This window comes from Mobula birostris, chromosome 13, assembly GCF_030028105.1.
Source record: "Mobula birostris isolate sMobBir1 chromosome 13, sMobBir1.hap1, whole genome shotgun sequence".
Taxonomy (NCBI): domain Eukaryota; kingdom Metazoa; phylum Chordata; class Chondrichthyes; order Myliobatiformes; family Myliobatidae; genus Mobula; species Mobula birostris.
The window spans coordinates 17,974,663-17,992,661 of record NC_092382.1 but is presented as its reverse complement, the minus strand read 5'-3'; the positions used below and the strand labels follow the sequence as shown (position 1 = coordinate 17,992,661).

Sequence of the window (17,999 nt, the reverse complement as noted above, 5' to 3'; positions counted from 1 at the left end):
AGACTCTTGGGTGGTCTATAAGACAGACCCATTAACATGTTTAAACAATTTTAATTTCTCCGATCTACCCATAAGACCTCACTGGATGAGTTGCCCCATCTGTCCTTACTGCACACTGCTGTGACATTTTCCCTGAGTAGTGAAGCCACCCCTGCCCCTTTAATCCCTCATGCTCTGTCGTGTCTAAAACAACATAACCCCAGAAAATCGAGCTGCCAGTTCTCTGCAAGCCAGTCTCAATAATGGCAACAATATCATAATTCCATGTGTTGATCCATGACCCAAGCTCATCTGCCTTTGCTTCAATACTTGTTGCATTGAAATATAAGCAGCTCAGAACACGAGTCACAACATGGTTAACCTTCCATCCCTGACTCTGTCTGAGGTCTTAACAACATCTATTTGAGAAACTTGGATAGGTACATGGATGGGAGGGGATGGAGGGCAGGTCAATGGATCTGGACAGATTAACAGTTCGACAGGGAGATCAGGAACTGTGCACAGTAAAGCTCCCGGTGTGGGAAAGGGAGAATAGGAATCATTCGCAGTAAAGCAGCCGGTGTGGGATATGGAAACCAGGAATGGTGCACGATAATATCCAAAGACCGAGAATTGTTTGTGGAAAACCCCCGTGTGGGATTGGAGACTGGGAAACATACATAATAAACACCCCAGCTGTGGAATACCAAGACTGGGAACCACAATCTCAGGGTGGATTTGTTCAGTGACTTGTGATCAGCCATGACGAACATCCCTGACATTGTGGATGAATAAATATTTAATCCAATAATTCTGGCCTCCTCACCACCACTTCACCCTGCTCTCTTCTCCCTGCCTCTCCCTCACCCCTCCCAACTCGCCCCTTCTACTCACCACCCATCAACCTCGCCGTCCTTTCTCATCATCCCCCCTAGTGCTCACCCTCCTACCCCTCCGCACCCCACACCTTCAGCCCCAATCCCATCTCCCTCGCTGCTCTGTCGTTGACGTCATTCTCACTCGCCTGTCTTTCCTCGCCGCCCAACCCGGTCACAAATCCTCCTCAATGTACAGCCCACCGCCCCTCCCTACTCACTGATGATCTCACCCATCCCTCTCTCCTTGTCAACCTAGTCACACCCCTCCTTACTTGCTGCCCCCCTCACTCACCCATTCCTCTTCGATGCCTCCTGCACACCCCTCCTTCGACATCCCACTCACTCACCCCCTCATCGACAACATTTATTCTACCTTCCCCTCCTACTCTCCCTAACCCTATCTCCTACTATGTCACTCCCTCACTCTCCCCACCATTTACTCCTTCCACACTCTCACTCCTCTCTCTCTCTGCCTCTTTCCTTCATCCTCTCTCCTATTCCAATCCCCTCTCTCTACGCTTCCCATTACCCTCTCACCATCCATCCCTCTCACTGCCCTTTCTTTCCCTCGCTGTACTTCTCCCCCTCTCTATCCCCTCGCGCTAGACCTCTAACCCTGCTTTCCCTCTCCCCACCTCACTCCCCCCTTTGTCCCTCTCCCCTTCTTTCCCTCCCCACATCTCACTCTCTTACTCCACCTCTCTCTTGCCCTCTCCCTTCATTCCCCATCTCTCTACTTCCCCCACACAATTTCAGCTTCCCCCTCTCCACCTTCCACACACTCACCCTGCCCTTCCCCTTACCCTCACGGTCTCCCCCTTGCACTCACCCTTACATCAACAGCAGTTAAACGTTTAGTGGGATCCGTGACTGGGAACACTGTAGGTTCCATACCCGAGGGTAATGTTCGTTAATTTAAAGAATGCCGCAGTTGGGAATGGCACAGACTGGTTTATTTGAAGGAATCTTGGAATTAAAAAAAAGCAACTGCGGATGATGAGAGCTGAGGTAAAAATAAAATTTTGTAAACTCACAGCAAACAGGGCAGTAACTGTAACTTGTAACGTTACGGGTTCGAGACCATAGGTCATGTTCTTTATATCACGTTAAGGGTTCTATCACTCTACCCTGCAGCAGAAATGGATAAATACAATATTAACAAACAACACACATCAAAGTTGCTGGTGAACGCAGCAGGCCAAGCAGCATCTGTAGGAAGAGGTGCAGTCGACGTTTCAGGCCGAGACCCTTCGTCAGGACCATACAATACAATATTAAAGTGACTTTGTTCACATCAGACTGAGAGTGATTTGTCGAACCGGTTCCATTTGATTTCAGCAGTTGTGAGGAACGTGTGTGTGGCAGTTTGCAATGTGTCAAAACGCTGTTGGACTATTCTTGGGGAATTACTGTGTGAACCATTCAACATTTGATATTTATCAAATGTTCCTGTTAAACGAAAGGACGGGGATGAAAAGACTCAAAAACATTAGAGATAGCCGGGAGGTGATAAACTTGATCAAGAAGGAAAAGGAAATGTATGTAAAGCTTCAGAGTTAGGATCAAACAGAACACATGAGCAGTATAAATACACCAGAAAATAACTAAAAAAGGGAATTACAAAAGCCAAGAGGGGTCATTAAAAATTCTTGGCAAGTTGGATTAAAGTGAATCATAAGCCATTCTATACATTCATCAAGAGCAGGGGAATAACTAGGAAGAGAACCTAATGCGTTCTCTTCAGTAATCATCTCGAATCACATCAGGCTGGCACCATCCCCAGCATTCACAAAACTGCATGTTATATTATATCAAAGAACACCTCACAAATAACTTCTTTGGAAAAGATCTCTAGTTCAGTTGATGACCTGAAGCATCATTGTGCCTATTTTAAAACACAGAAAGCAAAGCAACTTTGTCTATCAAAATGGAGGATGTAAAACAGTTCCACAAAATGGCAGTCTCCATTTCCAAGCACGAGGCAGGAGCAAAGACAACTGATCTGTCTGCTTCCATTGTCCTTGACCCATGAGACTTCGACATTTTCTTCCAGACTTTAAATCCACCATCATCAACAAATTGACAATAATGAGTTAAATTGTTCCCAATTATCACCATTCTGCATTGATATAAAATTACAGTGCCACAGTGTGTCCAAATATGTCTGTAGATCAACTGCTGAGATATTTATCAAATTAACATTATACAGACAGGCTGCAACAGGGACAGGAGTAAACGGTCCAGATGCACCGACCTCATAACACAGCCAAAACGGGTTCTCGCTAGATAGATAGATAGATAGATATACTTTATTAATCCTGGGGAAATTTGGTAATTTGGGTAACACAGCCAGACGGGTTCTCGCCCCACATAACCTCGCCCCTGAGATAATGAATTTGATTACTGGTGTCCCATTCTGTGCCCCATCCTGGGACACTGATGGCATTACTGGTGTCTGAAACCGAGCCCCATTTGGGTCTTTAAATAGCATTACAGTGCGCCATTCTGCACCCCATCATGGGACGCTGATGGCATTTATAGAGACCCTTACTGAGAATAATCCTGGGGCATCGTGGGAAAATGTTTGTGTTTCCATCGATTTTGGGAGAGAGAGGATGTGGTGGATGCAGTCGTCACAGAGAGTTACAAGGGATTTCAGCCACCCAGAACAACAGGAGTTGTATTCTATGAACGTCTCGGAGATGGGGTTGTTTTCGCTGCAGTTGGAAGTTTCCACATCCCTTAAGAGGCTAACAATTATACCAGTGCCCAGGAAAAGCAGTGTGAGTTGCATTAAAGACTATCGTCCACAGCAATCACAACTACTGTGATGAAATGCTTTGAGAGGTTTGGATGACGAGAGTTAGCTCTGCCTATCGCAATTTTCCTGTATCCGTAATAAGTCACAATGCGAACTCATCGGCTCATCACGAGGCTTGTTTCTCGACTAGAGCTCAGTGTGTAATGCAATTATTCTGACAGTTCTGATCAAAAATCTCAAACCCCTGGGACTTTCTGCCTCCCTCTGCAACTGGATCCTGGATTTCCTCACTGGAAAACTACAATCTGTGCGGATCGGAAATAACGACTGCACTTCGTTGACAATCAACACTGGTGCACCTCAAGGACTTATGCTTCGCCCACTGCACTACTCTCTCTGCACCCATGGCTGTGCGGCTCGCCTCAGCTCAAATGCCAGTGACAGATTTGCTAACGACACCGCTATTGTTGACAGATTTTCAGATGGCGAGAAGGCAAACAGGAGTGAAGTATATCACCTAGATGAGTGGTGCTGCAGCAACAACCTTGCACTCAACATCGGTAAGACCAACACTGTAACTGTGGACTTCTGAACGGGTAAGATGAGGGCACAGACACACCAATCGTCATTGATCGGTCAGCAGTGGAAAAAGTGAGCGACTTCATGTTCCTGTGTGTCAACATCTCTGAGGATCTATCCAGTGGCCAGCGTATCGATGCAGTTACAAAGAATGCACGTCACAGACTATATTTCATTAGGACTTTGACGAGATTTGGGATGTGACCAAAGACTCGCAGATTTTACAGTTGTACCATAAAAATTGTCCTAACTGGCTGCACATCACTTGATATGGTGGGGTGGGGTAGTCAGGAATGTTGTCAATTCAGTCAGCTCCATCATGGGCAGTGGTCTCCGTAGCATCCAGGACATCGTCATGGAGCGATGCCTCAAAACAGCAGCATCAGTCATTAGGGATCTGCTTCACCAAGGACATGCCCTTTTCTCATTGGTATCACCAGGAAGGTGGTACAGGAGATTGAGGGCACACACTCAATGAGTCAGGAACCGTTTCCTTCCCTCTGCCAATTGATTTCTGAATTGACATGGAACCCATGAACCTATTTCACTGAATTCATTTTTGCATAACTTATTTAATTTAACTTTTAGTAACAGATACTTACTGTAATACAGTTTCTTTCTATTATTATATATTGAATTGTACTGCTGTCACAAAGCCAATAATGTTGAAACATATGCCTATGATATGACACATCGTCCTGATGACTCTTCGGGGATTAATTCTGATTGGTCCATCGGGCTGAAGATCCACTTCCCATGTTCTTCTCCGTTCCCCAATAACAAACTGTGCAGATAGACAGACAAAGATCACATTCCCTATCCCTGGGACCCAATCACAGCCGCTGTGGGGCAGTAATGCCACTGCTCTGCTCGTTGGAGATGGGAAACCATCTTTTTCATTTCACTTTCCACACAGCCAGACTCTGGACATTGCCGATTTGGGGCTGTGTTCATAGGGATATCCCAGGCTTTTTGAAGCAGACTCACTCCACTGCCCTGAGAGGACACTTGCAGTGTGGACGGTGCTGCAGCAGCCCCGGGGACATCAGATCCTGGACTCAGACACTGGGCATTGGGCAACAGCACAACTGTATAATTTCATATTTCATAACTTTCATGGTTAGTTTCTCCCCGGAGCAGCGAAAGTATAACGTGCAAGAATGTTGTTGGTCAGTTATCAGACTGGGACAACGAGACAATTACTGCTCTAGGAAAAAGAGTAGTTACTTTACTGAATTAAAAATATATAGTTTAGTACAATTTAGCAAGACATTTGGCAGAGTCCCACATGGCAGATTAGTCAAGAAGGTCCAGGGGTTTGGCATTCAGGATGAGGTGGCAAACTGACTTCGACATTGGTTTCACGGGAGAGCCAGTAAGTGGTGGAAGATGGTTTGACTCTCTGACTGGAGACCAATGACTCGTGGAGTGCAGCGGGGTTCAGTGCTGGGTTCATTATTGCTCATCATCTCTGTCAACGATCTGGATGATTTAATTACTGCAATAGTTATAGAACATAGAATAGTACAGCACAGTACAGACCCTTCAGCCCACAATGTTGTGCCAACCCTCAAACCCTGCCTCCCAGATAAGCCCCTACCTTAAATTCCTCCATATACCTGTCTAGTGGTCTCTTAAACTTCACTAGTGTATCTGCCTCCACCACTGACTCAGGCAGTGCATTCCACGCACCAACCACTCTCTGAGTGAAATATCTTCCTCTAATATCCCCCTTGAACTTCCCACCCATTACCTTAAAGCCATGCCCTCTTGTATTAAGCAGTGGTGCCCTGGGGAAGAGGCACTGGCTATCCACTCTATCTATTCCTCTTATTATCTTGTACACCTCTATCATGCCTCCTGTCATCCTCCTTCTCTACAAAGAGTAAAGTCCTAGCTCCCTTAATCTCTGATCATAATCCATACTCTCTAAACCAGGCAGCATCCTGGTAAATCTCCTCTGTACCTTTTCCAATGCTTCCACATCCTTCCTATAGTGAGGCCACCAGAACTGGATACAGTACTCCAAGTGTGGCCTAACCAGAGTTTTATAGAGCTGCATCATTACATCACGACTCTTAAACTCTATCCCTCGACTTATGAAAGCTAACACCCCATAAGCTTTCTTAACTACTCTATCCACCTGTGAAGCAACTTTCAGGGATCTGTGGACATGTACCCCGAGATCCCTCTGCTCCTCCACACTACCAAGTATCCTGCCATTTACTTTGTACTCTGCCTTGGAGTTTGTCCTTCCAAAGTGTACCACCTCTCATTTCTTCGGGTTGAACTCCATCTGCCACTTCTCAGCCCACTTCTGCATCCTATCAATGTCTCTCTGCAATCTTTGACAATCCTCTACACTATCTACAACACCACCAACCTTTGTGTCATCTGCAAACTTACCAACCCACCCTTCTACCCCCACATCCAGGTCGTTAATAAAAATCAGGAAAAGAAGAGGTCCCAGAACAGATCCTTGTGGGACACCACTAGTCACAATCCCTCAATCTGAATGTACTCCCTCCACCATGACCCTCTGCCTTCTGCAGGCAAGCCAATTCTGAATCCACCTGGCCAAACTTCCCTGGATCCCATGCCTTCTGACTTTCTGAATAAGCCTACCGTGTGGAACCTTGTCAAATGCCTTACTAAAATCCATATAGATCACATCCACTGCACTACCCTCATCTACATGCTTGGTTACCTCCTCAAAGAACTATCAGGCTTGTTAGACATAATCTGCCCTTCACAAAGCCATGCTGACTGTCCCTGATCAGACCATGATTCTCTAAATGCCCATAGGTCCTATCTCTAAGAATTTTTTCCGACAGCTTTCCCACCACAGACGTAAGGCTCACTGGTCTATAATTACCTGGACTATCCCTACTACCTTTTTTGAACAAGGGGACAACATTCACCTCCCTCCAATCCTCCGGTACCATTCCTGTGGACAACAAGGATATAAAGATCCTAGCCAGAGGCTCAGCAATCTCTTCCCTTGTTTTTTGTTCAGCAACAGGTTATTTGCCTTGGTCCGTACTCATTAAATTAGTTTACAGTAACTCTGTAGTCAGAGCTTTTCTTGTGAACATACCAGGCAGAAATTGGCCACTCAGCCCATCGAACCTCCTGCCCCACGCAGTGAAATCATGGCTTTCATTCCACAATGCCCGCCTGCAGCTTTCTCTAACTGATCACAACTCCACCCACCCCCACCCCCCACTGTCTGCTGTGTCGAGACCTTGAACAGAATCAATGTCTTTGCTTCTAAAGGAAGCTGAGGACATCAGTTCGAAATACCCACAATAAACACAGTCACAATGAGAAAAACAACATGCATTCATCTGAAATGACAAGTTTTGGAAACAGAAGCCATGTTGGCTAAACGGCTTTTCGCACACTTGCTTTGAAATCGTAACCCCTGATTCAAGAAGTTTTTAACATTGACATAAATTGTGGAAAATCTCAACCGTGCAGACAGGAAAATGCAAGAACACAAATACCACAACCAACAGAAGAGACAAAATAGAGCGATTAACTTCTTGCAATACACACAAAATGCTGGAGGAACTCAGCAGGCCAGGCAGCATCTAGGAAAGGAGTCCTGGCCGAAGGGTTTCAGCCTGAAATGTCCACTGTTCACTCTTCTCCATAGACACTGCCTGGCCTGCTGAGTTTCTCCAGCATTTTGTGTGTGTTTCTCCGATTTCCAGCATCTGCAGCATTTTCTCTTGTTTGCGAATATCTTCTTGGTCACTGATCCAAAACATAGGTAACATGTTGACTGGAAATAAAGATCGGAAATAAATATCAGAAGCTGAATTATTCTCACCTTAATTCACCAAGAATGCTCAGTCTCAGTGTGGGTATGTTTTCATGTCATTTTCTTCTAACTTCATCCCAGACCATCAGGCCAGGGTCATTCAGTAGCTATGGGGGAGGGGCCGGTGTTGCTGTTCAGTGAGACTCACAACGCGATTTTCTGTGTACAAGCTGCTGCCTGTTTGCAAGGCAGATTCCAACTCGCACACATTCCTCAGAGCAGGGAGCGGCTTCTGTGCGGAAAACAAACAAATCGGTTTGATATTTTGCACTCACATTCAACTGTGAACAAAGCTAATTTAATACAGTATTTAAATACTTCTGTTACATGGGGAAAAACAATAAAAACACAATGGTATAGAAAAGAAAGTTCAGCAGTGTCTGCAGTCTGAATGTCTACTTGATAAAATTGCTATCAGTTTTTGAGAGTTTCCGTTATTTTACCTGAAACACCCATCTTCTGTACATATATCTGAATATATATATACACAAGTTAATTAAATAAGTCAATCTGGGGGAGGGGGGGAGAGAGGGGCGGGGGAGAGGGAGAAGTTGGATAGAGGGGGGATACCGAGTGTGAGAGCATTTGAACTGAGAGGGGAGTGTGGGAGAGGAATTTGACCTGTATTCACTCTATCCCATTGTTTGGTTTCTGATGCACCGATCGTACCAATGTCAGGTACACAGTTCCCTAAAATAGAGTAACATTTAGACAGTTCGATAGAGAATGCACTTGGCTTCATAGGAAAAGGCACTGAGTATCGGAGTTGAGAGGTTACGTCACAGTTACACAAGAGGTTGGTGTTGCCGCACTGTGCTTGGTTTTGGTCGCCCTGCAGTAGGAACAATGATATTGAGCTGGAAGGAAGGCAGAGAGAGATTTAAACATACTTTTTTCTCAACAACTTCAATTCCCAAGCCCTGACCATCACATTTTCACCCTGGATGTCCAGTACCTATACACGTCTATTCCCCTGTCAAGAAGATATTTGCTTCTTTCTCCACGAAAGTACCAACCAGCCTCCTCCGTCTGGCAGAACTGGTCCTCACCCTTAACAAGTTCTCCTCTGGCTGCTCTCATTATTTCCAGAATTGAGGGTTAGCCATTGGCACCTGCATGGCCCTCAGCTCTCCATGCTTTTTGTTGGCTACGTAGAACAGTCCATGTTCCAACCCCTTTCAGATAATGTTTCTTTCATTACATTGTCACAAAAACAAAGGAGCTGATTGTGGACGACAGGAGGAATGGAGACAGGCTAACCCCTATTGACATCAGTGGATCTGGGGTTGAGAGGGTGAACTGCTTTAAGTTCCTCGGTATAAACATCACCGAGGATCTGACGTGATCTGTATACACCGGCTGTGTGGTGAGAAAGGCACAACAGCACCTCTTTCACCTCAGATGGTTGAAGAAGTTTGGTATGGGCCCCCAAATCCTAGGAACTTTCTACAGGGACACAATTGAGAGCATCCTGACTGGCTGCATCACTGCCTGGTATGGGAACTGTACTTCCATTAATCACAGGAACCTGCAGAGAGTGGTGCGGACAGCCCAGCGCATCTGTAGATGGGAACTTCCCACTATTCAGGACATTTAAAAAGGCAGGTGTGTAAAAAGGGCCCGAAGGATCATTGGGGACCCGAATCACCCCAGCCACAAACTATTCCAGCTGCTACCATCCGGGAAACGGTACCGCAGCATAAAAGCCAGGACCAACAGGCTCCAGGACAGCTTCTTCCACCAGGCCATCAGGCTGCTTAATTCATGCGGACACAACTGTATTTCTATGTTATATTATTGTACATATTTATTATAAATTACTATAAATTGCTCATTGCACATTTAGACAGAGACGCGATGTAAACATTTTTACTCCTCATGTATATGAAGGATGTAAGTAATAAAGTCATTTCAATTCAATTGACGACTGCATTGGTGCTGCTTTATATATCCATGATCAGGTCATCAATTTCCTCAATGTTGCTTCCAACTTCATCCCATCTTTAGATTCACATTGTCCGTTTCTGAAACCTCTCTCTCATTGCTCGATCTCTGGAAGAAAACTCTTTTATAAATTTACCACGGCTATCTTGACAATAACTTTCTGCCCTGCCTCCTGTAAAAATGCTATTCCATTTTTTTTCGTTCCTTCCTCTCTGCTGGATCTGTTCCCAGGGTGAGGCTTTTCACTGATTACAGAGGAAGAGTCGTTTTCTGCCTGAGCCAGATCAGGATGGATTAATCCACAGGGCCTGACAAGGTGTTCCCTCAGATCCTGATGGAGGCAAATGCAGAAATTTACAGGGTCCTAGCAGAGATATTGGCATCATCCTAAGCGACAGGTGAGTAACCGGTGCAATGGAGAATAGTCTATGTTGTTTGGCAGTTCAATCAAGTCTCTAAAAATAACCAAGGAAATTATAGGCCGGTGAGCCTGACATCAGCAGTGGGAAAGTAATTGGATGGTATTCTGAGAGACTGGATTTATACATACTTCAACAGACATGGCCTGATTAATGAGAACCAGCATGTCCAATCAATCCTATACAGTTTTTCAAAAAGGATGTCAGGAAAGTTGAAGGCAGCAAGGCAGTGGATGTTGTTTACATGGGATTGCAAAGCATCAGCCAAGGGGACACCTTGTCAGGCCCTGGAGATTTATCTATCTTAACCTGCCTTGTGACTGCAATCACCCCCTCCTCTGTACACTAAATAGCATCTCTGGCTTCAGTTCTGCTTTGCCTCACTTTTTTAGATTTTGTGTCCCCCCTCCTATGATCTCCCATATTCCATTTGTGGCCACACATAGATTACTATCCTGATCTCCAGGAGGACCAATTTCATTCCTTACAATCCTTGTGCCCTTATCATATCTGTAGATCTCCTAGGATTCTCCTTCATTTTGCCTGCTAGGACAACCTCATTCCTTACTTTAGCTCTCATGTTCTTTCTTTATGCTCTCTTGCATTCCTTACACTCCAAAAGTACCTGATTTATTCCACCGTCCCCATATCTGAGATGCACCTTCTTTTTTAGTTTCTTAACCAGTGCCGCAATAACTCTTGAGAACCAAAGTTCTCTAAGCCTGCTATAATTACCTTTAATTCTGACAAAAAAAACACACACAAGCTTTGTACTCTCAATATTTCACTTACCGTGTGCACCCTTGCTAGAAAACAATCTGTCCAAATGCACACTTGCCAGATCGTTTGTGACACCATTAAAATTGCCCTATCTCTAGTTCAGAATCTGCACCCATGAATCCATAATTACTTTGAAATTAATTGTATTATGATCACTCAATGCAAAGCACTGCCCTACAGAAACTTACTACATCGCCCCTGTCTTATCCCCTATCGGCATCCGTTAGTCTTGCGAGACCTTGGATCTGCGCCTGGAAAGTCTTCACTCTCCAGGGCGCAGGCCTGGGCAAGGTTGTATGGAAGACCAGCAGTTGCCCATGCTGCAAGTCTCCCCTCTCCACGACACCAAGGTTGTCCAAGGGAAGGGCATTAGGACCAATACAGCTTGGCATCAGTGTTGTCGCAGAGCAATGTGTGATTAAGTGCCTTGCTCAAGGACGCAACACGTTGCTGCGGCTGGGGCTCGAACTTGCGATCTTCAGGTCGCTAGTCCAATGCCTTAACCACTTGGCCTACTGATTAAGGAAACCTTCCTGAACACATCTGACAAACTCTATCATATCCAGACATTTTACAGTTTTGGAGTCCCAATCTATATGTGAAAAGTTTAAATCACCTACCATAGCAAATTATGTTTCTTGTAGCAGTCTGTGATAAATTCTACAAGTTTGTCCTCTAAATCTCAGGGATTATCGGATGCTTTGTACTATGGCCTGAATGAAGTGGAATACCATTTTTATTCTTCATTTCCTCCATGAAAGCCTCACTGGACGAGTTCTCCTGTGTGTCCTGACTGAGCACAGTGGTGACATTTTCCCTGAGTAGTAACACGACCCCTCCCCTTTAATCCTTTCCGCTCTGTCCTGTCTACAGCTACCGAACCCCTTAATATTGAGCAAGCAATCCTGCCCCTCCTGCAACTAAGTCTAACTAAGAGCTATAACATGATTATTCCATGTGTTGATCCATGCCCTGAGCTCATCTGCCTTGCCTTCCATACTTCTTGCATTAAAATACAAGCATCTTAGAATGTTAGTCACAGCCTTTTGATTGCTGACTTTGTCTGAGGTCTTAAGAATGTCTGTTTGAGGAACTTGGATAAGTACATGGATGGGTGAGGTACAGAGGTATGGTCAATGGGACTTGATAGATTGACAGTTTGACACAGAGACGGGAACAGTGCCCAGTACAACCCCTGGCGTGGGATAGCCTGATTGGGAATCATGTGTGGCAAAACATCCGGTGTCGGAGAAGGACACAGCAAATGGTGCACAATGGGATACAGAGAATGGGAATTGTGCTTGGTAAAAACCCTGCTGTGGGATTGCAGACTGGGAACCGTGTGCAGTACAATGCCCAGTGTGGGACACAGAGACCGGGAACCGTATTAATACCATAGATTTTTTTTCAGTGACTTGTGATCAGCCATAACTAACGTCCTTGCCACTGTGGATGAATAATTCTGACCAGACACACTGCCTCGCTACTCATTCATGGCTCCCCACCGCCACTCTCCATAACCCTGCTCGCTTCATCCCTCTCTCTCCCTCTCCCTTCCCAACTCACCCCACTCCCCTTGCCACCCATCACCCTCACCCCTCCTTTCTCATACGTGAGTGGGAAGTTTGGTGAATGGGAAGCTTTTAAATTCCAACAAAAGGGAACCAAAGCAGCTGCAGGAAAGGAGAAGATGAAACATGAAGGCAGACTAGCCAATAACATGAAGCAGGATACCAGAAGATTATTCAGTTATATAAAGAGTAAAAGGGAGGTGAGAGTTGATATTGGACACTGGAAAATGATGGAAAATCATTTTCCTGTGGGCATACTCAGCAAATCTATAGAATAGTAACTAACAGGATCAATGAAAGATCAACCAGAGTGCAGAAGATACCAAATTGTGCAAATGGAAATATAAAATAAATAGCAATAAATAATGACAACATGAGATAATGAGTAAAGAGTCCTTAAAATGCAATGGAGTAATGGAGGAGAAGGAAATGGCAGATGAACATAACAGGTACTTTGCATCAGTCTTCACTGTGGAAGACACTAGCAGTGTGCCACAGGTCTGTGAGTGTCAGGGAGCAGGAATGAGTGTCATTGCTATTACAAAGAAAAGAAGTACAATACAAACTCAAAGATCGAAAGGTGGATAAGTCAACTGGGCCACATCCCAGAGTCCTGAGAGAGGTTGCTGAAGAAATAACGGATGCATTGCTCATGATCTTTCAGGAATCATTTGATTCTGGCAGGACCCGGAGAAGTGGAAGATTGCAAATGTCACTCTGCTCATTAAGGAGCGAGGACGGTAAAAGAAAGGACATTATAGACCAGTTAGCCTAATGCTAGTGGTTGGGAAAGTGTTGGAGCCTATTATTAAGAATTAGGTTTCAGGATACTTCGAGACTAGTGATAAAATATGTCAAAATCATCATGGTTTCTGGAAAGGAAAATCTTGCCTGACAAATCTGCTAGAGTTCTTCAAGGAAGTAACAAGCAGGGTGGACAACGGGGAGACAGTGAATGTAACTTACCTGCATTTTCAGAAGGCGTTTGATAAGGTGCCACACATGAGGCTAATTAACAAGCTAAAATCCTGTGGCATTACTGGAATGAGACTGGTATGATCAGCTGAATAGCTGACAGGCAGAAGGCAATGAGTGGGAATAAAAGGGGCCTTTTCTGGTTGGCTGCCGGTGACTAGTGATGTTCGTCAGAGTTCTGTATTTGGACCGCTACTTTTCACATTGTTTGTCAATAATGTAGATAATGGAATTGTTGGCTTTGTGGCAAAGTTTGTGGATGATAGGAAGATAGGTGGAGGGATAGGTAGTGCTGATGAAGCAATAACTCAGACAAATTGAAAGAACAGGCAAAAAAGTGGCAGGTTGAATACAGTGTTGGGAAATGTATGATAATGCATTTTGGTAAAATGAACAATAGTGCAGACTATCAGCTAAATGGGGAGAAGGTTCAAACATCAGAGTTGCAGAGGGAATCAGGAGAACTCAGGCAAGACTCAAGGTTAATTTACAGGTTGAGTCTGTGGTAAAGAAGGCAAATGCAATGTTGTCATTTATTTCAAGGGGAATAGAATATAAAAGAAGGAGAAAATTCTGAGTCTCTGTGAGACACTGGTCAGCCCATATTTCAAGTGTCGCCAACAGTTCTGGGCCCAATATCTCAGAGAGCACGTGTTGTCTTTGTTGAGTGACCACAGGAGGTTCATGAGGATGATTGATTCCAGCAATGAAGGGTTAACGTATGAACAGCATTTGGCAGCTTTGGGCCTGTACTCACTGGAATTTAGAGAAATGCTGGGGAATCTCATTGAAACTTACCAACTGCTACAAGGACTGGCTAGGGTGGATGTGGGAGAGGATGGTTCCTGTGGTGGGGGTATCCAAAATCTAGAGGGCGCAGCCTCCAAACTGAGGGGCGACCGTTTAGAAAAGATGAAAGAAGGATTTGTTTCAGCCAGAGAGTAGTGAATCTGTGGAATGTTCTGCCACAGACTCTACTGGCAGACAAGTCTGTGTGTATATTCAAGGTGGAAGTTGATTGTCTCCTGATCAGTCAGGGCATTAAAGGATATGGGGTTGAGTGGGAGCAGAGATCAGCCATGAAGGAATGGTGGAGCAGAATCGACAGGCTGAATTCTGCTCCTGTGTCTTTTGGTCTGGTGACTGTCACAAACTGATTTTTTTAAGGAATCATGAAAAAAATGTTTTAGAAACAACTATAGACAATGTGAGTCTGAAGGAAAAAACTATAAAATTCCGGAAACTCGCAGCAAGCAGGGCATCGACTGTAATTGGTAACGTTGTGGTTTCGAGACTACCAGTAGTGTTCTTTATATCAGTTTTCACATTCACTGACCTTCCCTGCAGTGAAGCAGACTAATAATGTGAATGTTTTCACACCTGAATGAAAGTGAAACGACAAACCAGTTGGATATGGTTTTAGCAGAACGGCCGAAAGTTCTGCTTGAGGAAAAACTGCCTCCAGTTCTGTGGAATGTGCGGGGCCAGAGAGCTGCTTGCACCAGACCCTAAGGTTGTTATATCACAGAAAAACAACCCACACCTTTTCCCAGTACTCTTTCAACCTTATTTATTTCTCTTCTATAGGTAGATGACCAAAACTGCAGTAAACACTCCAAATTCGAACGCACCAATGTCACCAACCTCAAAATAACACCCCATCTCCAGGATTCAGTACATTAATTTACGCAGGCAATCTGGAAAAGGCTCTTTTTTATGACCCAATCTACCTGTGGCACTACTTTAAGTGTATTATACACCAGAATACTAAAGTGAGTTTGTTTACGTGATTGAGAGTGAAATGTCAAACCGGTTGGAATTGGTTTCAGCAGAAAGGCCACTCTCTGCTCTAAAGAACATGCAGTCAGCTGGTTAAACACAGACCCTGAGCTCCGAGTCTCACAGAAAAGCAACCCACATTTTCCAAATCAATCAGTGATATTGCCTCTTCCCCCTTCCTTTCCAGTTCCACTGAAGAGTTTCGGCCTGAAACATTCCCGTTGTATTCAGTTGCATACATATTGCCCAGACCTGCTGAGTTACTCCAGCATTTTGTCTTTCCCTGGTTACGAAAGATCCACGACTGGGAGTGTGTGGGCAGTTTGAAACCGCATCAAAACACATCCACACTGTTGAATATTCTTGGGGAATTAAGGTGTGAATCATTCAAGTCTGATATGAATTTCGGATCTTTACTCAATCAAATCTTTGTCTGTGATCAAGGAGTCACAGAGTCATAGTTAAGAGAGTCATATTGAAACAGAACACAGTACAGACGCTTTGTCCGAGTCATTTAAACCGCCCGTTCCCGCCCACCTGCACAGTAGCCATATTCCCCCATCCATATTTTCAAAGGCGAAATCGTGCTCCCATGTACCACTTCTATTGGCAGCTCATTCCACTGTCTCTCCGCTCTCTGATTGAAGACGTCTTCACTCATGTCCCCCTGAAACTTTTCACCTTTCAGCCATAATGCATGATCTCTGGTTGTCGTTCCACCCGACTTCAGTGGAAAAGGCCTGCTTGCATTTACCTATCTATACGCATCATCATGTTGTACTGCTCTATCGAATCCCCTCTCAATTTTTAGCGTTTCAAGGATTAAAGTCTGAAACTACTCAACCTTTCCTTATCACTCAGGTCCTCCGGAAACATCCTTGAAATTTTTCCCAGTATTCTTTCAAACTTACTTGCATCTTTCCCGTAGGTAGGTGACCAAAACTACACACAATACTCTAAATTCAGCCTCATCGATGTCTTATACAACTTCAAAATAACATCCTGTCTCCTGCAGTCGATAATTTAATTTATGAAGGTCACTTTGGCAAAAGCTTTTATTTACGACCCGATCTACCTGTGGTGCTACTTTCAATGAATTATGGACCTGTATTCCCAGATCCTTTTGTTCCACCACAATTTTTAGTGCTCTACTGTTTACTGTGTAAGACCTACCATAGTGCAACACTTCACACTTGCCTGCATTAAATCCCGTCTGCCATTGTCAGCGCAGTATTTCCAGCTGTTCCAGATCCCACTGTAACCTGTGAAAACTTGCCTCTCTGTCAACTACATCCCCAATCTCGGTGTCATATGCAAATGTGCTTATCAAGTTAAAAACATTATCATCCCAATCATTGATGTAGATGGCAAACAGCAACAGACCCAACTACCATTCCTGTGGCTCCCCACTGGTCATAAGCCCCGATTAATGGAGATAATCATCTACCATCACTGTCTACCTTCTCCCAAAACACCATTGTCTACTCCAATTTACTTCCTTGCGTTGAACGTGATGCAAATGAATTTTCTTGACCAACCTCCTACACGGGATTGTTAAATGCTAGCAGAAGTGTATGTAAACAACATCAGTCCTGTCTTTTCAAATACTTATATATGCAGTGCTTCTAATAACTTCCACACTACTGATGTCAGAAGCACTGGTCTATAGTCTTCTGGGTTTTTTTTCAGCCTTTCTTCAACAGCAGAATAATGTCATTTACTTGGATTTTCAGAATGCGTTTGATGAGGTGCCATACATGAGGCTGCTTAACAAGGTAAAATCCTATGGCATTACAGGAAAGACACTGGCATGGATAGCAGAATGGCTGGCAGGCAGGAGGCATCGAGTGGGAATAAAGGAGGCCTTTTCTGGTTGGCTGCCTAGTGGTGTACCACAGGGGTCAGTATTCGGTCTGCTGCTTTTCACATTGTTTGTCAATGATTTAGATAATAGAATTGATGGCTCTGTGGCAAAGGTTGCAGATGATACAAAGGTAGGTGGAGGGGTAGGTAGTGCTGAGGAAACAATGCGACTGCAGCTGGACTTAGACAAATTGGAAGAATGGGCAAAAAAGTGTCAGATTGAATACAATGTTGGGAAAAGTATGATGATGCATTTTAGTACAAAGAATGATAGTACACACTATCATCTAAATGGGGAGAAGGTTCAAATGTCAGAGCTGCAGAGGGACTTTGGAGTCCTCATGTAAGACTCCGAGGAAGTTAATTTACAGTTTGAATCTGCGGTAAAGGCGGCAAATGAAATGTCCTTTATTTGATGGGGAATAAAATATAAAAAACAAGGAGATAATGTTGTTTGAGATAATGCCGAGCCTTTATAAGACACTAGTCAGGCCACACTTTGAATATTGTCAATGGTTTTGGGCTCAATATCTCCGAAAGGATGTGTATTCATTGTGCAGAGTACAGAGGAGATTAACGAGGATGATTCCAGGAATGAAGGGGTTAACATCTGAGGAGTGTTTGGCGGCTTTGAGCCAATATTCA

At 44.3% G+C, this 17,999-nt stretch overlaps 1 protein-coding gene across 2 annotated transcripts in view; it reads right to left on the bottom strand.

Moving 5' to 3' along the window:
- LOC140208468 (NACHT, LRR and PYD domains-containing protein 3-like) overlaps positions 1-17,999 on the bottom strand; it is a 135,108-nt gene that overhangs the window by 109,279 nt on the left and 7,830 nt on the right. For both annotated transcript variants that reach the window (XM_072277147.1, XM_072277148.1), the window contains exon 2: positions 8,033-8,255. The gene's annotated coding sequence lies outside the window, so the exon portion shown is untranslated. The remainder of the gene's footprint in view (positions 1-8,032; positions 8,256-17,999) is intronic.